Raw genomic sequence first — 24,978 nt, 5'->3', positions numbered from 1 at the left:
GTCTAGATTGTCTAGAAGTACGATAATCCATCATAATTCCATTATTTTAAATCGGGTATAATTTATATTTCTGACACAAACATTATTTTGAACAATTTCATAGAAATAAACATTTCTACAGGGACATCATTTTATTTTTACTTCAATTTTTATTGTACCTGAGTTTTTTAATGTACTCCACTCCCACCTCCTCTACTAGTAAACTTCCAACCGTCCTCCACACAGAACCAAGGCGGCCTTGTACTGTGTATCAGTAGGTTAGTGGTATAGTACGTTCCAGAAATATGTTCGCGTTTTCCAGTGACGAAAGAGCTTTCAATATTGAATCATATTTTCGCACAGGTACTGTCGTCCGTTTCCCTACGTCGCATCCCTGTTTCTCCCACCTGCTTCTGTTCGCCCCTCTGTGAAGTCTAGTAGCTGGGCTGTCTTAGCTCTTTTCTGAAAACATTCATTTCTGTTAGGAATTGGACGTCTACGTAATATTATACAACTGTTTAAAATAACTTAAATAAAAGGGTCTCGTTAAGTAATTAACTGTCACGTGATTTCCTCCCCCCCCCCTTTCTACGACCCTGCGACAAAACCACTTGAACGGACAGTAGATAGCATTTCTGAGTAATTTTATCTTTTCGGATCGGGCAAAAGTGAAGATTGAATTTACAGTACGTAAGGTCTCTTTTATAGATTAGGTATAGAATTATTTCAACATGAGTTACTCGTACGAAGAACGAAACTGATAATTGGAATTAGGTACAATAGTCTATAGTGCGATAATATGCACAAATAACTGAAGCCTGTAACGAAGTGAACGGCCATTATTTTCAAAAATGTGTTTAAATATCCATATTAATTTTTCAATTTAACTTCATTCTCTATATTGTACGCTAATGTGCTGTAACAGTACAATGTACACTGCATAATTAATACGTCCGAATGGATAGCTCAATTCGTGAGTAAAAACACTTGTTGTTAATACAGTACTGTATTTTGATCAAACAAAAACCTAATGAAAATTATGAAACTCAAAATTGCGATATTTCTTAGTTTACATAAATGGATGAACTACTTTTCTTCCCTCCTATACCTAGTAAAGTGATTTGTATTTTACACCAGTATCATCGAACTCCAGTCTTGGAAGGGGGAGCAAGCGGTTCTAGACCTTTAATCCAAAGATATAGCCAGGTTAATATTAAAAATGTTAGTAAAAATAAAATGATGTCCCTGTATATAAGCGGACATCACATTCGAGAACAAATTTAGTTTCAAAGGAAGTAAGTAGGCCTATAAGAAAGCACGTTTGTGCTTTCAGTTATAGTGACTATACTATTTTATAGACAGTGATTAACTGTACTGCCAGTACAGTTAATATAAACAGAAAACAGGCAATTCTTTTTGTGTGTATACGATTTCAATTTGATTGATTGATTTACTTATTTATTTATCCCGCGCCGTGGCGACGTGGTCTAAGGCATCCTGCCTGGGACTCGCGTTACGGAATGCGCGTTGGTTCGAGTCCTCATGGAGGAAGAAATTTTCTCATGAAATTTCGGCCAGTGTATGGGACCGGTGCTCACCCAGCATCGTGATGCACTTGGGGAGCTACGATAGGTAGCGAAAATCCGGTTTCGCAAATCAGCTATAACGGCTGGGGGGATCATCGTGCTAACCACACGATACCTCCATTCTGGTTGGATGATCGTCCACCTCTGCTTCGGCATGTGGACGTGAAGTCAGCAGCCGGCTGGTCGGTATTGGCCCTTCACGGGCTGTAGCGCCACGGATTTATTTATTTATTTATTTATTTATTTATTTATTTATTTATTTATTTATTTATTTATTTATTTATTTATTTACTTATTTATTTATTTATAAATATATATATAATACAAAATATGATTACAATAATAGAAATAGAAATAAAATAATACAATCGGTATAAAAAGAGGATACAATAATCTTAACATTTGAGGACCGAATTAGCAGCGCTTGTGTTCGGTCGCAGTTCAGATATATTATTAGGCGTAATATAAGAGGAATATGGAAAATAAAATAAAATAGGAACTAAAATTAAAATTACAGCTACAGCGAAATTATATAATATAATATTACAATATAAGAGGAATACAGAAAATAAAATAAAATATATTTTAGTCGTTTCAGTTTTCATTATGTAGTATGCACGATTCTTCTCTTCTCTCCGTTTATGTTTCTATATTTTAATTTAAATTCCACATACGCCACTTCTCAGTGGATCATTATGTCATTTAAACCTATATTATATAATTATTCGTATATTTGTAATACTTATTTTATATACGGAATATTTCAGAAAGAATAATAAATGTTTTTGTGTGTCCAGTACCGATAATTCTAAGTAAAACGTTCGGTTTATTATCAGTGTTGATAAAGAAAGCTAATAATAATTATCTGTTGCTCCTATTGCCTGTAATAATTAATATCCAGAACTGGACTCAACAGATAAGAGTCCACACCTGTGTAGTAACGGTTAGCACGTCTGGCCGCGAAACCAGGTGGCCCGGGTTCGATTCCCGGTCGGGGCAAGTTACCTGGTTGAGGTTTTTTCCGGGATTTTCCCTCAACCCAATATGAGCAAATGCTGGGTAACTTTCGGTGATGGACCCCGGACTCATTTCACCGGCATTATCACCTTCATCTCATTCAGACGCTAAGTAACCTAAGCTGTTGATAAAGCTACTGAAATAAAATAAAACAGATAAGATTACCCCTATACCTTCCTCGCCTTCTCTGATGATGCAGTCGATATGCAACTTTGAAACGTTCCAGTTTTCTACATTCGTAACATGCTTCAAAATACAGAAAACTCATACATTGTATACCTCCAAAGCTTTGAGCAATACTTAAAGTATTTGTCCTTTGTTTAAAGGTGACGTTACTGGAGTTACAATGTTTAAAACTTTCACTGTAAATATTTGAATATTTAAAGTGTACAGAATGTTTCAGAAATAGGTACTGAATTATTTATTTATTTATTTTGCTAACAATTGTAACATAAAATATAATACTGGGTGTTCATTTCAAAGTGTGTCATGACGTCACTGTTGTGAGTCAGCGATTTTAAGCGAGTTTCAGCTTTTATGTCAGAGAAGTTGCCTATTAATCAAGGTGTTCAATCTGAACTTGAGAACGTGTACGGTATAACTTGAATGTCGTAGCAACAGATGGCGGTCTGTAAAGTCTGTGTGCTACCATAACCTCTTTCGAACTGTGTTTTGCGCGGGCAAGTCGTACGCAGGGTATTTGTTATCATCGATTGCGTACGGCAACATCCCACAACACAAATCAAAATGCTCCGTGTCCATGTTGACCGTCCAAGTTAACAAATACGTAAGTAATCGTCTTAACCCTCTCCCCATATCCCGACAGTAGAAAAAAACTCACTTCAGTACGTGTTTCCAAACAGTTCACATTCTTGCCACTACTGGCGTTACCCTACGTACCGGTAAGTAATCTTCAGAATGAACGCCGTGCTTGCTAGGCAACTTCTCTCGCATTTAGGTAATACGCCTCTGCGGAAGTGTAGGAAGATTGAATTCTCTAGGCTCATCGGCTAGCCACATGACGACATACAGCGAGCCATGACATATTTTGAACTGAACACCCAGTATATACAGAAAAAAATTAGCTCGCCCCTGAAAGAGTAGAACTCGTACTCAGGGGCGGATTCCCGAACTGAAATTAAGAAGTACTGTAAATAATACAATTTGTCTTATGTCTACTATGCAAAAAGAATACGTATATATTTAAATTTACAATTTTTCAGTTTTTATAAAACCCGTACATAACATTTTAAATTTAATACTAGAACTGTTAGAATTGACACGATTAGGATATTTAAATATAAATTTGTTAGGCCTATATATACGGGCTAAATTACTACTGTGGTTAAATAATGTAGCAGTGTTGCATTTTAGTTCAAACAATCTTAAAGAATTCATACCTTTTGTTTCATAACTATGAGAATGAATTCAAAATTATTTCGATTTTTATGTATGAATTTTATTAATACAATATAATAAATTTGTCTCATGGATGGTAGGTTAGGGCTAGGCTATCATTTTAAGCATAGCAATATGGTGTTCCCTATGAGCCATTTAGACACAAAAATCCTTATTGCATAACTTGGTGGATATGCAGCAGTGATACCGTGGTACGTGACCGTGAGTTGCAGGAAATAATAAATTTAAAACAATATTTTAATGATATGGGGTCCTGAGCACATGATGTCTAAAGAAGAGAAGACAATAGAGGCGAGTAATCAATTTTATTCAAATTTACTACCGTAGTGTATCTCACAAGAAGTATTCAAAATGTTCGCCATTACCTTGATTAGGCTATACAATTTAAACCGTCTTCGATAGATGACGTATCAGTGTAAACAAAGCGAAGTAAATATTTAAGTGCTTCGCCGACTACCTAACCTCCAGGCGGATAGACTGTAATTTGGCATTGTAGTATAGGACAGAAATTACGTGTCGAGAATCCTGTGTTCCCCTGACTGGAAATACTTTAGACTTATTCAATCATCCATAAAAAATTCGGGACTCATTTCTGAAACACACTATAAATACGAATGACCACAATTTCAGTATTTAATGTAAAATGTTTTAATTATTTACTTTGGCAATTAAATACCAAAAGTCCGTGTCGTTACATCAAAGACAGCATTATTTATAAATTAAACAGAAAATATATAACATAAGCCCGTGGAAAGTCAAATACATTTTAATATATAATATAAATATACTCAACAAAGAACATACAAATTTTAACGATAGTATACAATTAGATATTTCCCTGCGTATGGAATACATAACAAGTTATACAAAGTAAGATGTTCCCTTATACTAGAAAGCTTAAATATTTAGCGTTACAAAAATTAGTTCTGTTTCCGGATTTAGAAGCGGTTATTATCTAACAATGTGGCCAATTGCATTCTTAGACATAACACCTCGCGGAAATTCTTCCATGCAAAACTCAGCGTAATCAACGTTCTTGCGTGACAAATTGCTATTCAGATCACGGCGTTAGCAATTAAATGGAATTGAGTTGATTGGTCACGTGAGAAGGTAGAGCCAATGCAGGCAACTGGGGGAATATCTGGAATAAGTATGCATGACGTCATTGTGTATTATTTCATTATATAGGAGAGTATTTAATGCTACAGTAACGTTAGTCACACAAAATTAGGTACTACAATAACGTAATTTGAAAATATTTTGCTACTGCAATAACTCATACGGTTAACGTTTTATGTTACAATAACGAAACATGAAAATGTTTTGTGTTACAGTAAAGAATGCTGGCGTATTTCACGCAATAACGTGTTCTAGAAATATCTGTTCCTCTATAATAACGTAGTCCAGCAGGATTTGATCATATGATTATTTGATACTACAATACTACAGTAGCTAGTCAAAAATAGTTCATATTATAAAGATAATGTAACCTAGAAATATTTGATGCTACAATAACCTAGTCCAGAAACAGGATATTTTACATTACAGTGTGCAGTCTAGAAATATTAAATTATACACTACAATGACGTAGTCTAGAAATAGGATATTTGAACTACAATGACGATGTCTATAAATAAGATATTAGACATTACAATGAGGTAGCGTAAAATTAAGGATTTGGCATTACAATGATGTAGTCTAGAAATAGAATGTTTGACACTACAATTCGTAGTTTATATATGGTTATTTGACACTAAAATGACGTAATCTAGAAGTAGGATATTTTATATTACAGTGACTTAATCTAGAAATAGTGTATTTGTCATTACGGTGACATAGTTTATAAATATAATGCTTGACACTACAATGACGTAGTCTAGGAATAGAATATTTGACATTACAGTATCGTAGTCTTGAAATAGGATTCTTGATACTATAATGATATAGTCTAGAAATAGAATATTTGACATTACAGTGACGTAGTCTAGAAAAAGGGTACTTTACAATACAATGATAAAATCTAGAAATAGTACATTTGAAATTAGAGTGACGTTGTTTAGAAATAGAATACCTGACACTATAATGACGTAGTCTAGAAATAGAATATTTGACATTACAGTGACGTAGTCTAGAAAAAGGATACTTTAAAATACAATGATATAATCTAGAAATAGTACATTTGAAATTAGAGTGATGTAGTTTAGAAATAGAACACTTGACACTACAATGACGTAGTCTAGAAATAGGATATTTTATACTACAATGGCGTTCTCTGAAATAAGTTACTTGACGTTACAATGACATAGTACAGAAATAGAATATTTGACGCTACAATGACAGAGTATCCAAATATATAGTGCTACAATAACATAATCTAGAATTCTTTTGCGCTACAGTAAAGTAGTTTAGAAATATCTGATGCTGTATTGAGTAACCTACAAATTTTATAACATACTTTAGAAATATTTTATGTTCAATGCTGCAATGACGTAGTCTAGAAATACATGATGTTAGAATAACATAGTCTAGTCTAGTCTAGTCTAGTCTAGTCTTGGTCTGTTATTAATGTAGTCTAAAAATTCTTGCTATTTTACAATAATGTAGTCTATAAATATTTAATGCCGTACAAATATGTAGTCTAGATATATCTTTCTACAATAACATAACATATAAATAATCTAGATGTGCTGGATACTCTACAAAAACGTAATCTAGAAATGCTTGATACTCTACAAAAACGTAGTCTAGAAATGCTTGATACTCTACAAAAACGGAGTTTAAAATTTCTTGGTATTCGACAATAGAATAATCTATAAATGCGTGTTATTCTACAATAAAGCAGTATAGAAATATGTTTTACAATAATGATGTATTTTAGAAACCTTTGATACAATAAAAATACGTAGTGTAGAAATAGTTCATACTCTGCAATAAATTACAAGACAATAATTCAATCATCATTACTACAGATGGGGCAGAAACATTAAAAATGGAAGAATGGAAAATTCTCTTGTTGTTTTGAAAATAAAATTGTAAGATATACTATCTTTGGTCACATTAATTAAAACTGAGTACGGAGAATTAGGACAAATAGACAAATTAGAAGGCTATGTAAGAATTCGAACATCATAGCAGTTCTGAAGAGTAAGCCAATTCGCTGGTTGGGTTACGTTTTCTACAGAGACAATGACGCTTTGCTAAAGAGCGCATAGAGATACGACCCGGTGGCCGAAAATCTGTTTGAAAATCGAAACTACCGTGGACATATTAAGTCAGAATGGACCTCATCTTCTTAGAAGGTATTGAATACCAGGTGGAAGACAAAGTGGAATAGAGGAAAATTGTGAACAAAGCCAAAACCTTCTTCGATTTGATGCACCGCGGAATTAAATTGAATTAATTTAACAATGAAAGGATCTGTTGGAAGTTACTACTTAAGAAATGATGGACAGCGATGGGTTTTAAAGGTGACAAAATCCATAGCAAGGCTACCTTCAAAAGGTAAATATAACTGGGATGCTGATGATGTGAATTTCCAAACCATTTTTTTCTCCTGAATTGAAAAGATTAATACGATTTAGCACGAATATAAGATTTTAGAATGAAATAAAAAGTTTACTGAGAAAATTTAACAGAGAAGTTTGAGATGAAGATAATGCCCGTCTAAAATAAAACTAATGATCGAGAAGTCATAAATTCAAACTTGGCTTGCTAGATAGCACAGAGCGTTCTATCAGTGCAGAACAATGCGAAACTGTAATTTATTTCAACTTGGCATACATTAATATACTTACCGAAGTTTCTGGGAGTATTTTGAATAATAGCTTAAGTTAATGCAAGTTACATAACAAGAATTTTTCACGAATGATAAGGTACAAAAAAGCTGTGACCACGTTAACGAGGTTGAAGAACTTTACTGGAAGACTAATATAGGCCTATTATTGGAGGTCACAAAATACAGTATAATTGAGGAGCTCAGTTTCAAAACATCTCTTGTCCACCTGATAACGAAAATGAATTTTCTGTGTGCATTCATTCTTCAAATATAACTTTGCATACAACTGTAAGGATTTGGCTTCAGAATGCCCTCTAAACCACTAAAATCTTGCGTTAAAAGTCTCTATTGGAATCAAAATGACTCTTGTAAACAGCAAAAATGTCGACAAAATATTAGTTCCAGCTTTGAAATCAAAGAGTATCATGCTCCTATTTGTTTCTAAATGCATTGATAATGTCTCTTGCCTAGCTTATAAGAAATTTTATACTTAAAAACTTTTTTCGTGATTTCTCACAAAGTTATGGCAATGTACAAGGATCGTTTTGAAAATCAGCTCATCAATTGCAATGACTGGGAACGATTCTAACTTGACAGCAGTGACTCTGCCGAATAAGCAAGCTCTTCAGCTTCTGTCATTGTTTCTCAGCCTCTTTGTCAGAATTTCCATTCCTGCACCTTCTTTCTGTCATGTGACTGTAAGTGTAGGTACCGTTTGCGCACAAATACAGATTTTAATAATTCCTGATGCCGGAAAGTGCTTCTGGGCGTGGTGTGTACAGCCATTTCTGAACTTTTAGGCGGAATGGGTAATTGATTATAATAACTCTAATAAAAGTTCTGTAGGACCAAAAAATTAAACTTTACGTAGATTCTTCGCCCAACGGTGCATATATTATGGAATCCCGGCCAACCAAGTCGCTCAGTTGAGTGCGCTCCTTGTATAATAGCAGTTGACTTAATATAACATGTCAACGTACATTATATGTCGAATACGGAGTAAGGCCACAAATAGAAAAACACTAGAGGGAGGGGATTCGATCCGGTGCTGTGGATTGAACATCGGCGTAGCTCAATGGTTAGAGCATTCGGTACGTAGAACCAAGGATCCGGGTTCGATCCCCGGCGCCGGAGCGAATTTTTCTCCTCTAATAACTATCTTTATGGCTGTTTTTAAAGTAATTTATATAGATTTTTTGTTGTAAAGTAGAAGTTTAATAGGGGAAAAATTTTCGATTATATGTATACAGATAAAAAAACTGGATTGTTCCTCTTGAAGGCGAGAAAGATTAGAACTTCAGCTGTTGAAGTTTGTGACGCGAACTGAGGAAGGGATAATAGCATCCACCCAACTGTACACGTTTATGTCTTTTAGGTTAGAATATATTATATAATGTGTTTTATTGTGCCATTTCCATTTTAATATGTGTGTTCTTTTAGAGAGTAGTTGGATGTAATCATAGGAGGGGGGGGGACCTACAAAGGAGGACTTGTTTTGGGTACAAAGCACGTACGGTCAGAAGACCCGTGCATTGGATTTTAGAGAAAATTGTGATAATATAAAATCTGTATGTATAATATTACTCAATAAATCCATCTATCTACATCTGCAAGTAACAGTAATTTTTAGCATTTTAGGTCAACATTGTTTGACGATATGCAATCTTTTATTTAAATTATTTTGATTCTGAAAGATCCAAGAATAAAATACAGACTCAGTTTTCAGTACATAATTTTACATAATATTAACAAATAAGTATGTAATTAACCTATAATTTAAAAGTATTTAATTTTATGAAGATATTTTCATTAGTTAAGAAAAAAGAAACTTTATTCAGGAAATACAAGCAAGCATGCCAAAAACCATTTTTCCTTTTCAAGTATACGAAAACTGTATTTTCGTGAAAATGTCATAGTAAATAATTCAGCATCATAATAATTCATAGGTTAAACCAGGGATTGCCAAACTTTTCATAGCGAGGGCCACATTAACCATCCGAGGAAGAATCGCGGGCCAAGTCACGTAAGTTTAAATTAAGTCTAACAAACAAAGCTCATAAATAACGTTAGTATTCAAATTTTGTGTTTTATTGATCTAAAACCTACACTTTCAAACTGTTTCCTTTTTTCATTCAACTGGCAAGTTATGTTTTTGGCAATATCTTCCACTCTGCGAGCAACTGTATGTAGGCTACTGAAAGGCAAATTTTCTTAAATAAATCTACTTTCTCAGGACAAATCTCCTTTGCCGCTATTATCGTGCACGATTTAATAAATTCACCATCACTAAAAGATTTTGCCCTTTTTGCCAGTTCATGCGAAACTAGCCACTGTTGCTGCTTCATTGTCTGATCTCTGTTGCTTGAAAATATTCTGTTAAGATGATAGCTAGTCCATGCTTCATTGCTTCAAATTTATCATCCCGTAACTCACTCGTAAATTGTGAAAATTTTGAAAAATGTTTTTATTTCATAATGCCTGCGAATATTACATTCTTTAAAGACAGCAACTGATTCGTTACAAATCAGGCATAATTACTTTATTTCCAGTTTGAATCATAAAATAGTTCCAACTCCATTGTTGTTTAAACACAGAACATTCACTGTCCATTTTCTCTTTTTTTTTTCTTTCCCTGCCATAATTAAAGTTACGCTGTAAGAACTACTAGTAAATGCTTGTGGATTAACTCACAGTGCTAATACTATTCTTAGCTGGATAATATTTACCGCTTCACATTTCTACTGCTCTAATATGTGTGAGTGTGTACCGAAAGAAGTCGCTGTTGTCAGCTTACAGCGGTGCAATCTCTGGTTGCTCTGTTGCCACACTTCGCGCTTGGACTGGACGACCCACGGTCGCCTGCCGGCTGAACGCTTGCAACCAGTAGCCTATATTGTAGCAACAGCATTGTTACCACAGTATATGAGCAATTTGTTTAAGAATCTGGGCCTCTGATTTGATTTCATCGATCGAAGTTCGTCAATAAATTAATATTCTTTTTATTCTTTTATTGACTTTTAATTTTTTTTCAAGTTAGTAAATGGACCGAACAAAAGTAGCTCGCGGGCCTCATCGGCCCGCGGGCCGTAGTTTAGCAACCCCTGGGTTAAACAATAAGAAAGTGAAACTTTTGAAAATATCCAATGCCGTGGTTTACAATTTCTAATCTATCAGACTCTAACCAAAATTTCTATATTAGATCATCTTCAATAATAGAGATATTGAATCACAAATCTAAAACACTGGTACTACTTCGTACAGGAATTTATAATTTGTCCTACGTGTACGAGGGACATTGAAACATACGCAAAAACAGTTATTCTGATAATGAATATTATATTATCGTCGTAATAATAAATTAGAATTTATTTCATTATACATACAGACTGAATCACATATTTGATGTCCCACGTACAATGTTTTAACACACACACAGACCTCTTAGGTTAATGAACTTTAAGTTACCATATAGATATTATCGACAAATTTTAAAATGCATGTTGGTTGTCAGATGTCTTTGATCTGTGACGTCAGGCTGACGTGGGGTGTCTCAGTCCAGTGACACGCAGATCAGTCGTTGATTATTATTAATTTACGTGCTACACTAGAACGTTATTTTAGGTTCACTTCCGAAGAACATGATAGCTTTAAGCTATTTTATTAAGCTTCTATTCAATTATATAATGTGTGTATAAAAAGACGATACTTCACTCATACATCATGTCCCCTTTCTTAGCGATTGCTGTACGAGTAAATTTATTATACAGAGGAAGCTCTTAAGTTCGACAGAAATCAAGTTCGACATCCTATAGTTCGATTGCTTACGTACGAGAATTAGACACGCCCCTATACGGGCACTAAAAATGGGTTTGCCATTTGAATGGGAATTGGTTCTGTGTCTTGTAGTGATACTTTTATTAAAGGAAAACAGAATATTTTATTGATTAGGACATCCATATTAATCACTGATTTTAAATTAATTAACTTTTCTTTTTCTATTTGAGAATTGTGTCGTTTGTGAAACGGAACTGTCGAAACCCACTCTGATACTAGAAGCGCATACAAAAGTCTCGGGGCGGGCAGGAAATGCAAGTACAGTACTGTATTCGTTGATGGATAACCAATAAGAATTTTTATTCACTTCATCTGCCACAACAACTACCCTTTTTGGACTGAACTTTCAATTCTGTTTTGTCGAACTTGGGAGAGTCCACTGTATTTTTAAAAGGTATCTGAATTACAATTTTCACAGGCGAAAGGGCGAGTTTCAGAAAAAAAAATACTAGAAATATGTGGCAGGAATTTCAACTGCTTCATACTCTTATACACCGATTCTCTTGTTTTTTTACTTGGTTATTTAACAACGCTGTATCAACGACTGGGTTATTTTGCATTGATGAAATTGGTAATAGCAGGATTGTATTTGACAAGATGAGGCCGAGGATTCATCATAGATTATCTGACATTCGGCTTACAGTTGGGGAAAACTTCAGAAAAAAATTATCCAGGTAATCAACCCAAGCGGGAGTCGAACACACGCTCGAGCGCAACTCACATTAATTTTAATCTCAGTAACGCAAAGAGATATTCTCAGTAGATTTAAAATGTAACTCTTTATTTTATATGCTTTTTAAACTACAGAGGTTACTTCGTAATACCAATATATTCCGTGGTGCAATAGATCATGAAAGGCCAAGGCTTCACATCTACATGCATCAGCAGAGGTGAACGATGATCTAACCAGTAAGGGAATAACGTGTGGTTACCACGATTATCCCCCTCAGTCGATATAGCTGGCACATGGAATTGGATTTCGCTATCTAGCGTAGCTTTCCAAATTCATCACGATGCTGGGTCCCATACACTGGCCGAAATTTCATGAGAAAATTACTTCGCCATGAGGACTCGAACCAGCGTTCATTCCGTAACGTGAGTCCAAGCATGATGCCTTAGACGACGCTACGGCGCGGAACATAAAAGTATAATGACATGGCGATAATGGGAAAGGTCGTAAAATTCGAAGTACATAAAGAAAATTCGTCTCTGTGCACGGGCGTGGGTCCTAAGCCCGTCTCAATTGATTACCTAGTTAAGTCTTCTCCGAGAGAATCATGTCGCCAAAATTATAATCTTGCTATCATATTATTATTCCACCCACGCTTGGTAACCACATGTTTGCTAGTTATTAAATTACTAATTAAAAAAACGTTTCGAGCGATTCCTTCAATTTAATGATAGAGATTCTGTCCTAATTACCTTTGGCAAGAAACTTGTATCACACAATATACTGTTGGATTTCTTTTACTGAAAATATGTTGGGTAGCTTTTCTGGAAGGACAATGTCTAGTAAGGCCATAGATGCTCCTGAAGAATATAGTAAGGAAATAAAAGAATGTGATGCAATAAATTTTCAAATGTCTTTACATTTAAAGAACTTTATGCTCGACCATGCCGAAATGTAGTAATTATATACCTGGTAGCAGCCCTTTAATGGACCTCATTAAAGTACACCTATTCATTAAAGTTCAGGTGTTCCACCAAACAGAAAACACCATTGTAGCAATATGAAAGCGCAAGTATCGATTATTCTCGGATATGCAATCGAAAGACAACTAGCGAAACGTCACGGAGGCTGGAAATCCAATACTGTCGCAGGAGGTTATGTTCTGTTACTATAATAATTAGCGTTAATTGTAAATAATATTCAAATAAATTCAATTTGTCATCTCGTTTTTCAATGTCTAAATCAATTTCAAGATTATATCAAGATTAATGTTTATTTTACGCTCTAGATTATGTCAAGGTCAATGACATTTGTTTCTCGGAAAACATCAATACTTTCGCGCCTGCGTATATCTCACAATTTGCGAGACATTGCACAAGATCAGTTCCGCTCCCCAGTCAGATAAGAATAACATGAATACTTATGAATAATTTCATAAACATACTCGCGTCTTAATTACTACCATTATAGGCTCGTTGCATAATGTACTATTAAAGAGTACATTATAAATTATTTAGACTTGTAGTCTATACTAAAGAATAACATCACGATACGATGTTGTGAAGTATGTCCTATGTAACAGTGGACACGAATAACAATTCGTTATGATATGGCGAAGTACTTCCTATGGAAAAATCATCTGATGTTGTTACAATCAGAAAACACTATGTTTAAATATGTTTTATTGAATAAGTTGCCAATGATATCAATATCAGGTAATGTTAAAATACAATTTATTCTAGGGGAAAATAGCCTAGATTTCTAGAACAGTAACATAAGGGATACTTGTACAATGTTGAAGTACACTCTGTGGCAGAAGCGTTTGTGGTAGATTATACTTACTTACTTACTTATATACTTACTTACTTACTTACTTACTTACTTACTTACTTACTTACTTACTTACTTACTTACTGGCTTTTAAGGAACCCGGAGGTTCATTGCCGCCCTCACATAAGCCCGCCATCGGTCCCTATCCTCAGCAAGATTAATCCAGTCTCTATCATCATATCCCACCTCCCTCAAATCCATTTTAATGTTATCTTCCCATCTACGTCTCGGCCTTCCTACAGGTCTTTTTCCCTCCGGCCTCCCAATGAACACTTTATAAGCATTTCTGGATTCGCCCATACGTGCTACATGCCCTGCCCATCTCAAACGTCTGGATTTAATGTTCCTAATTATGTCAGGTGAAGAATACAATGCGTGTAGTTCTGTGTTGTGTAACTTTCTCCATTCTCCTGTAACTTCATCCCTCTTAGCCCCAAATATTTTCCTAAGCATCTTATTCTCAAACCCCTTAACCTATGTTCCTCTCCCAAAGTGAGAGTCCAAGTGTCACAATCATAAAGAACAACCGGTAATATAACTGTTTTATAAATATCAAAGGGAAAACTATGTTAGTACAGGAAGTGATTAAAATGAGATATAATTAAAAAAATAATCAAATTTAATATGGGATTTAATGTCATTATAGAATACGCATACAATACATATTTAAGAATAGAGATTTGGTTTTGATTATCTACAATAATGTCACAAGAAGTCTGAGATTTGCCGATAAATCCATGAGCGAATGAAATAAAAATGTAAACAATATATCCCTAAAATTCGATCACAGAATATTAATAATTGTATCTTTATTAATACTTAACCTATTCAGATATTGTGAAGTCGAAATAGATGAATAACGATTACTGCAATAAAGAAATTGAAAGTTATTCAGTAATGCCAATTGAGAAAAGGAAATACAGGTTTAAAAATGTTAATTACATGTACTGCGCTTTTGTCTTGTTATTATAACAGAAATACGCTTTCATTATCTGCTGAAATCAGAATTTGATTTAAACATTGTATAGTATAATACAAATAACATGATTAAATGAACAATTGCTATGAAGGACTGTCATTTTCTTTAGATACAATGGACATGGAATTTGAAGATGTAGATGTGGAAGTAGGATTTCACACTTTATTTAGTACAATGGAGTCATGCTCATCGATTTACGTGGAAACAGTTGGCGACACTGACTAAAGAAAAGAAGGACCATGCGATAAATTGATAGTGATAAATCGAACTGCAGAAATTATCGCGATGTATTTCTGTGATTGGTTGGAATTCAAAATTTAATTACACTTCATTGGTCGGAAATGGAATGACGTCATATAAACGAAATAGTCTTCATAAAATATCATCATGTAAATATGACATTTTAGGTCGCCAATTCGTTATATTTTTTTGTGGGTTTTGTGTGTGTATTTCAAAATTAATTTAAAATGTTCAAAACCAGTAGAGTTAAAATTAGCAATGCATTCTTATTAGATAACTCTTAATCGAGTGACTCAAGATGAAGTCTCTATCCTTATCAATTTAACTTAATTTAAATGACTCCATGGAAACGAACACGCAAGGATCATTTAATGCATAGTTTTCATATCTAAGTGATGAAGACATCAAAATTTATATCATAGACGTACATTTGTCTAAAATTAAATTACTGACAGCTTTTTTACATTGAGATACTAACTAGAATATTTTTCCGTTTTGAAGTATCTAAAACTTGCATTGTTTAAACATCTCTACGCAATTAAGCAAGTTCTATTAGCACATACTGTATAAAACCTGGTTCCATCACTATTATATTAGGTATATAAGCCCACATTGAATATTCAAACTAATGTGATTACTCAGTGAATTTTTTTGTCTCTCGTTTAAATTAATTTTGTACAGATGCATAATTAAAAAATGGCCCAACCTTGGTAGAAGTCCTCCTCTATGTAGGCAACAAGCTTCGCAAGATTGTCCACAAGTAGCATACATTTAGGCGACCTTGTTTACTGCACATGCGCAATGCGTCGTATCTGGAACTTGGTAAAATTAGGTGGCCCCAATTTTTTTTGGGGGGGGGGCCTGTATCTCTACGCGTTATAATAATAAAATCTATGTTGTTTAACCAGGCAGAGATCGCTACATACAATATAGTTCGGGTGGTCGCATATCCGGTATTTTGCTCAGGCTAGCGCCGCATTGGATTTTTCCCATTATAATTTTTGCATATCGGGCTAATATATCGCAATACAGTTTCTTTGAAAAGAATGTTCATATCTGATATAACATTTTCAGTCCTTTTTATATTCAACTGGATTTTGTACCGCAAAGTACATGCTTTTATTTTATTTAACAGAGAGATAATTTGCCTGGCGAAATATCTGCATTCAAGGAAAGGTTTAGGAACTTCTAAAATAAAATAACAAACCTGAACAGGATTAGAAATCCATTAGCTTTAGAAAGGTATGTCAGTAATCATTCCATCCATCATAACTGCGCTACTGGCCTGACAAATATTTTCTGTACATATTGCCTTGTATTGTTCGAAGAAAATTCTTCTACCAGGTAATAGCCAACATTATAAAGTCAGTTAAAGAGAGGGACAAACTTTCAACCTCTTCCATTTTGGTGTGATTGTCATTTTGAATTTTATACTTAGCAAAATGCTCATATAGCGACCAAACCCTGGTTAAGTTCTTTTAAATTCGCAAATAAATATTACCCAAATTAAACAAAATAATGTCATTATATTCCTGCTGTCCGTTTAATATTATTTGAAAACAATTTAAATATACCGTAGCAGAAATCATCTCTGATTAATGTCATTCTTATTTCTGTTATCTTAGCAATATCAACTTCGACAATAAAATACTATGACGAAATTTTGAAAATCAAAAACCTATTGCGACGAGCATATGAAATACTTGTAAGATTTAAAAAAAATAACTCAATACCTTGTGACGAGTAGCCTGTAATAATAATGATGATGATGATGATGATGATGATAATAATAATAATAATAATAATAATAATAATGATATAATTATTATGCATCGATAATGAGATCGTCTGCGATTAATAGGCCTATCCATATTACTTTTATACCAATACTTTTAATTTTGACAGTTTGAAATCAAAAAACTATTGCAAAGAAATAAAATACCTCTTTGATTAGACACATTAATACGTGATAAGGGTTTCAAAATATTAACTATCTATTTTGTCTTATGATTAACATCCATAAAGGTGCCGTATTTATGTAACGTATTAGTAATACAGTAGTAATATTTTATTTAGGGACGCCTTCAGCTGCAAAGGTGTTTCAGCGTCAGAGTTCTAGGTGAATAGAAATAATAAATCCACTTTACTGGAAGTTCTCTTTCAGGGACTGGGTTCAATTACGTGCCGTAAAACTATAAAACGGAACCCATAGTTTTACTTCTCTCACGGGGAAAGCCATGTTTGGGATTTTATTACCTTTTAAAATACATTGCCCTCGTTCAGCTTTGAATCCACGAAGTTTAGATCAACGGATGGCATATACAACAGACGAAAATAATGTAGTAAATGTATGAAGTCAAAGCAGTAAGTATTAGGCTAATATTAGCCCTAATAACAATGACAGTCTACTGTTATAGTTTTAATGGTAATTAAACTATTAATAATTAGTATTACATTCTGATATCTATGTTAAAATAAGAATTAATTTAATTAATATTTCACAATTTTCTTCGAAACATCCGTAAGATTACACATTAATGATTTAATTAAAATTTTCAGAGGTCAGAGAACAGGACAATTTTCTACAAAGACAGATATATACGTGAAGTATAAAAGAATTTCTAGGATTGTTATCATTAGTATTTACAACGAAATAAAAAACCAATGACATAAAATTACGAGGAATGGAAATTAAATTCCTGCTTAGGAATGAGTTTCACGACAGTTTTGTAACTGAATTAAAATAATTTACTTTCCTTTCAAAATGACTTATACGAATTATTCGTAATATTGTTCGTGTTCTCGACAGCTTAATAGAGAAAGCTTGTGAAGTTCGCTTTGTCACGTCTTTTACTAGAGCAGAGTGTGTGCCACGTGCAGGGTGCGCTATGCTGTGGTGTGCTGTGCAGAGCTGCTTTGCTACTCACGCTGCCTCCAGAAGGTCCGGCCCGCTTCTGGCGACGTGGTCACTTCGCCCAGTGAAGGTCCGCTCAATCGATACAGAAGCAACCAACGACCGCGCCGTCAAGGGACTCAATTCATGAATGAATGAGCACGAAAGCATTGCGCTAGCTTATAACAGGAAATCCAGTTGTGCGTTCTCAGGTTTATTTCCATTCATTTGTTGAATTTAATTTCTTGTCATTCATCTACCTATTTCTTAAAGGCCTACTATTAAAATGTACAAATAAATAAATAAATAAATAAATAAATAAGTAAAAAAGTAATTAAATAAATAAATAATTAAAAAAGTAAATAAATAAATAAAAAATAAATAAATAAATAAGTAAGTAAAGTAAGTAAGTAAGTAAGTAAATAAATAAATAACTGAATAAGTAAATAAATAACTAAGTAAATAAATAGATAACTAAATAAGTAAATAAATAAAGAAGTAAATATTTAAATAAGTAAGTACATTAATTAATAAATAAGTAAATAAATATAAAATAAATAAATATAAAATAAATAAATAAGTAAATAAATAAATATAAAATAAATAAATAAGTAAATAAATAAATTTAAAATAAAGAAGTAAATAAGTAAAGAAGGAAGTAAAGAAGTAAAGAAAGTAGTGAAGAAAAAAGTAAAGAAATAAAGAAGTAAAGAAAGAAGTGAAGAAAAAAGTAAAGAAATAAAGAAGTAAAGAAAGAAGTGAAGAAAAAAGTAAAGAAATAAAGAAGTAAAGAAAGAAGTGAAGAAAAAAGTAAAGAAATAAAGAAGTGAAGAAAAAAGTAAAGCAAGAAAGACGTAAAGAAGTAAAGAAAGAAGTGAAGAAAAAAGTAAAGAAAGAAAGAAGTAAAGAAAGAAGTGAAGAAAAAAGTAAAGAAATAAAGAAGTAAAGAAGTAAAGAAAGAAGTGAAGAAAAAAGTAAAGAAGAAAAGAAAGAAGTGAAGAAAAAAGTAAAGAAAGAAAGAAGTAAAGAAAGAAGTGAAGAAAAAAGTAAAGAAATAAAGAAGTAAAGAAAGAAGTGAAGAAAAAAGTAAAGAAATAAAGAAGTGAAGAAAAAAGTAAAGCAAGAAAGAAGTAAAGAAAGAAGTGAAGAAAAATGTAAAGAAAGAAAGAAGTAAAGAAAGAAGTGAAGAAAAAAGTAAAGAAATAAAGAAGTAAAGAAGTAAAGAAAGAAGTGAAGAAAAAAGTAAAGAAGTAAAGAAAGAAGTGAAGAAAAAAGTAAAGAAAGAAAGAAGTGAAGAAAAAATAAAGAAATAAAGAAGTAAAGAAAGAAGGAAGTAAAGAAAGAAAGAAGTAAAGATAGAAAGAAATGAAGAAATAAAACTTCTTTAAGATCTGACACCGAAGAAGTAATTTTTGACTTGCTGGTTTTTTCTCTGTTCGTAAATAATTCGCCCTTCTTCGTACCCCGATTTCGTCTAAACCATTGACGGCTCTTTCCAGTATTCAGTATGTAGAGTTAATTTGTCCTGAAATGACCCATGAAATAAGTATACGGTCCTTAATGTATATGGCTGCCGTAGCACTGGATCTGGCCCCCCTGGCGATAGGTCGAGCATCAGCCGGTAAAATGCTGCCTAGAACGGCGAAAGCAGAAATGGATTATGAAACCTACCTTACAGTAGATGTTGAAAGTATCGTCTTTCCGCTCGTAAACAAGCTTGATGTCGCGAAAATATTATGCTGTTACTTACTCGTCTAAGCTCATCAACTGAAAGTCTTATTTCATACCCAGTACTAACCTGGAGTTCTTCTGATGTGTGCGGATTCGTGTGAAAAACTTTGTCTTCCAAACTTCTTCATAAATAGAGAAGTTAAGAAATGAAGGAAGAAAGGAAAAGTAAAATAAAAAAGGTTGAAATAGAGAAATCAAGAAATGGAAAAACGAAGAAAGCTCAAAATAAGAAAAGAATAAATCGAGATTTCTTGAAATGGAGGAAGAAATGAGAATTGAAAAAAGAATACAAGAAATAGAGCAATAAAGAAATGGAGAAAGGACGGAGGTATTGAAAAGGGAAAGAAAAACAAAGAAATCAAGAAATTCAGCAAGGAGAAATGAAAAAAAAAAGAAAAAATATATTAGAGCAATCTAGAAGTGGAAGTCACCAGCGTGGCTCAGTCGGCTAAGGTGCTTGCGTGCTGATCCGGAGTTGCGCTCTGGCGCGGGTTCGATTCCCGCTTGGACTGATTACCTAGTTCCGTTTTTTCCGAGGTTTTCCCGAACCGTAAGGCAAATGTTAGGTAGTCTATGGGGAATACTCGGCCTCATCTCGCCAAATATCATCTCGATATCACCAATCACATAGACGCTAAATAGCCTAGTAGTTGATACAACGTTGTTAAATAACCAAGTAAAAAAAATAAGTGGGAAAAGACAGTAAGTGCCGAAAAAGAAAAGAAGAAATACAGAAATCAAGAAATGAATAAAGAAAGGAGAATTGAGAAAAGAAGAAATAGAGCAGTCAAGAAATAGAGAAGGAAAGGAATCACAAGAATTAAAAGAAGAAATAGGAAAATGAAGTAGGCTAGTGGACAAAGACAGGAAAAAATGAAAACAGAGAAGATGATAAAGAGAAGTCAAGAAATCTAGAAAGAAAGGAAACGACAAACAAGGCAAGAAGAAAAGGAGAAATAAAGAAATAGAGCAAAAAAACATGAAAAAAGATAATATGGAAATGAAGAAAGGAAGAAGACGTGAAAAAGAAAATAGGAAAGAAAGAAATTAATAAATGGAGGAAGAAAGAAATCACCAAAAAATAAAAGAAGAAATATAAAATTAAGAAATGCTAGTGCAGTATCCTTTCCACAGGACTCACATGCCGTATATACTGCAGCTATATACAGAGTTGAACAAATTATGAGTTAACCGCTCGCGCGCTTTCAGTCAGCCCAGCCACAGCAGGAGGCGTGGGAACGCGTCATCAGTCTGACAGTGAACTAAACGGCTATTGAAACCACACGTATGCAGTAGTGTGCTAAGAAAGGTATGGCTAATAAGAGGCCAAAGTATTCTAATTTACGATTTGTATGTATGTTCAGAATCGGCTCGTGCTGTTTTCCTAATCAATCTCATTTCATTATTTATTCTTCTCTGCATGTACCTTTTGTCATTGACCAGGCTTCAGGTCTTGCTAATACTCGTATGTTACTCTCTCTTACTTAATCTTGACGGCTCTATTTGGTTTAAAAATTAAATTAACCCTAACTATAAGTTTGTCTACCGATGTGGAGTAACAGTTAGCGTGTCTGGCCGTGCAACGAGCGGACTCGGGTTCAAATCCTGGTTGGGACAAGTTACCTGGTTAGGGTTTTTTCCTCAACCAACTGAAGCAAAATTGTTGGGTACGGCGTTGGACTTCGGACTCATTTCGCCATCATTAATACACATATCATCATCATCATCATCATCATCATCATCATCATCACATCATCATCCATACCATAGCCTGTGTAAAGTTCACGGTGCGGCGTGCTGTACTTGTACAAGAGCGCGACCGTTCGGCTACCCAATCATTCACTGAATAGGAGTGGTAAGCACAATAAGCCTCAGACTGCAGTGTAAGCCTTCGGGTCCCTCTTCCGCACAAGGAAGAAAAAACTATAAGTTCGTGAAAAAAATTTATTTCGATATTTATACTTGTCTTTTCGAAGGAGATTATTTACATTGGTTAACTTATTGTAAAATTATATTGCCGATGCAAATTTTTTTTCATATAAGAAGTTTACCTAGAAATATCATCGTTTTTTTATTATATAATGAAAGAATAACTATGTCATTAAATAATAATAAATCATCATTTTAAAATAACTCTGCATGACAAATAATAGATCCTGAAGATTTTCTTATTGATTTTCTTTTAGTCCTGCTTAAGATGATGTGATAAATGGAACGGAATAGGTGACACATTTTCAATAATATTTTTTTTCAATAACATCAATTAATTAGCACATAGAAGTACTTAAGTTTAAAATAATTTCCAACGCCCGTTAATTTGAAAGAACTATTTGTTTTTGAGTCGGTAGACATAAATGTAGATTGTGGTAAACGAAGTTTTTCTGTCGCCTTGACTGATTACAATATTGCATTTGAAGACAAAATGATTCGATATCGAATAACAAAATAGCATAATCACCATTGCATAGATCAGACCTGTACAAACAGCGCTCAACGAGCGCGCGCGCTCTTTCGGAGCGGGAGAGCTGTGTTTACCGCTCGCCGAAACGGGGAGAAAGATACGTCAGAATGACAGACTTGCTATGGGTAGAAGAGAGAGAAACGACCACTCAGCTGTCTAGTGGAGTGCAGTGTGTATTCTCAGTAACTGTTTCACGTTGCTTACCTACTGCTACAGTACAGTATGGAGGAATCTAAAAGACGGAACATAACATTTAACATTTAATGATTTACAGCTCGAACTTATTGATCTTCAATGTGACCTAAGAGCTAAAGATCGTTTGAATAATACTACTAGCCTGGTTGAGTTTTACAAGACTAAACATTAGCAATAATATCCACGACTACAGAGGCTGGCTGTGAAAATGATTGCTATGTTTGGCTCAACATTTATATTTGTGAGCAGCTGTTTTCTGTTATCAACTTTAATAAAGGCAGACATCGAACATCAGTAACTGATGTTTCATTACGATCAGTAGCCTACTGTTCCTTTCAGCTGCCATCAGCATAAAACCTCGTTTTGATGTACTGATAAATAAATATATAACAAAATGATATTGTTCATTTAAGTAGCTATAGAACTTCTATTACTTCTGTACATAAATATTTCTTTATTAATTAATAATAGTCCAAGATAGTTTTGCAAACACTGAACGGGAATTTATTTCATAAGTAGTCGTAATAGTACTTTCTTTTGTGTATATTTTGTACGAGATCGCCCCTTCTTCCAGTCCACCATCATAACAGAGCGCAGCTAATATCTGCCTTCCGCTCATGAGCTGTGAGCCGGCTCGGAGAGCGCAAACGTTGTGCAGACCTGGCATAGATCTTACCATTGAAATAGTTTTCGTGTATAGAGCTTCAAAGGAAATCTTAATATTTATAGGCAATTTTTGTAGATTTGTTTTAGAGTTGCTTTATAGTCATAGAATATACTACAAGTTCAGAAGTAACCTATTATGGTCAGTATTTCTTTATTTTGTCCTACGCCGTAGCTTAGTGGTATAAGCATTCACAAGTGTCCTGAAAACATATGTTGTTGTCAAAAGTCGAAGGATGAGAATTTTGTCAAGGTTCTTCTGTTTTCCTCAACTTCACATTTTTCATTCCACTTATTTTTATTTCACCTTACTCTTCTCTGTATTTCATATCATTCTACATTCATTTTATCTGGGCCCGCTTACTGCGCTACAGTTCAGCGGCCAAGCAGGCTCACCCGACCATGAACAGGTTGCGATAAAGTGCGGTATGCAAGGTCAATTACAAACAGTTTAGAGAGAGATATACCTAACTGGCGATTATACTTTGTACAGTTTGGTACAATTGGGATCTATCTGAATCATCTTCGTTGTATCTCCAAGACTGAAAAACCTCTCGTAAGGATCCCAATCATCTCGCACCTTTCTCATGCACATATCATGCATAATGGATCAACTATGGCCTGAATTCAGAAAAACGTAGATCAATCCCTTCCGTGTACACATACAGAAGTGTGAGTGAGTGAGTGAGTGAGTGAGTGAGTGAGTGAGTGAGTGAGTGAGTGAGTGAGTGAGTGAGTGAGTGAGTGAGTGAGACTTTGCTGTTTCAATCGATTTCTTGACAATACCTCATATGACTCGTTTATATAAGGCAACCAGGTCGATGCGACGTCTGCTAGTAGTAACCTTCTTTTGTACTGTCCGATATATGGTTCAGATATTAACCTCTCAACTACGCAAACTGAGTTGTCAATAAACTCCGCCCCTTCCAAGGCCGTAATCTCGCTCTGTAAGCTTTGAATTGAATAGTTAAGTACTTGTACGTATTGCAACATAAATTTTTTATCGCCTCTACTGTGAGTTTAGAAAAGAATGTACTTGTGTCCAGAGATTTTTGGAGATATGTTACATTTGTAATGCGTTCACATGTTTATTATTTGGAAACAATTGTACTTACCTTATAATTTTATTTGCTGAGAGGATACGTTCCCAGAAACCGTGGCACAATAAATGTGATATTTGATATGTTATCTTTCCGTATGTGCAACGCCCATATGCGTAAACCCTGGGATCATATGAGAGAAAAGATAAGTACTGATATATATTTCGTAACCAATAATATCGTCTTCTGTAACGTATCTTTTCTTAGCTTCAGAATTGTTGATCACTCTCTTACTCTTCGGGTTGAGTTTCATTCTGTTAAAAATATTGATCCATTAAAAAAATCAATTAAAAATTACAGTTCAGAAAGAAAATTTATAGTTTCAATTATTGTGATATCTGTGGTTTCCTTTTTCTTTCCTTTTTACTTTTCACTTTGTTATTTAATGAAATGTCATAAAATTACGTGAATGTCCCCTAATCACATGTGTCACTGATTCTTTCTGCGAGTGATAAAGTGATTAAGGAGTTATGTACAGCTTACAGCAATATAATTTTGGAAATATTCAACATTTTTTTCCTCCATTACTGTATCTTGTACAATAATGAAAATTAGTAGGCCTATGTGTAAAACACTGTCCTTCTGCTATATGAAAAAAATATTTTT

At 34.1% G+C, this 24,978-nt stretch overlaps 1 protein-coding gene across 2 annotated transcripts in view; it reads right to left on the bottom strand.

Annotated features, from left to right (window-relative positions):
- Nep5 (Neprilysin 5) overlaps positions 1-24,978 on the bottom strand; it is a 192,930-nt gene that overhangs the window by 148,385 nt on the left and 19,567 nt on the right. The window contains exon 1 of one of the 2 annotated variants that reach the window (XM_069840180.1): positions 18,257-18,295. The exons of the other annotated variant lie outside the window; for it this stretch is intronic. The gene's annotated coding sequence lies outside the window, so the exon portion shown is untranslated. Of the gene's footprint in view, positions 1-18,256; positions 18,296-24,978 lie in introns of those variants that run through there. 2 annotated transcript variants of the gene reach the window in all.

This window comes from Periplaneta americana, chromosome 11 (assembly GCF_040183065.1).
Source record: "Periplaneta americana isolate PAMFEO1 chromosome 11, P.americana_PAMFEO1_priV1, whole genome shotgun sequence".
NCBI classification, from domain to species: domain Eukaryota; kingdom Metazoa; phylum Arthropoda; class Insecta; order Blattodea; family Blattidae; genus Periplaneta; species Periplaneta americana.
The sequence above is the reverse complement of the archived record's forward strand: the minus strand, read 5'-3'. Positions and strand labels throughout refer to the sequence as shown.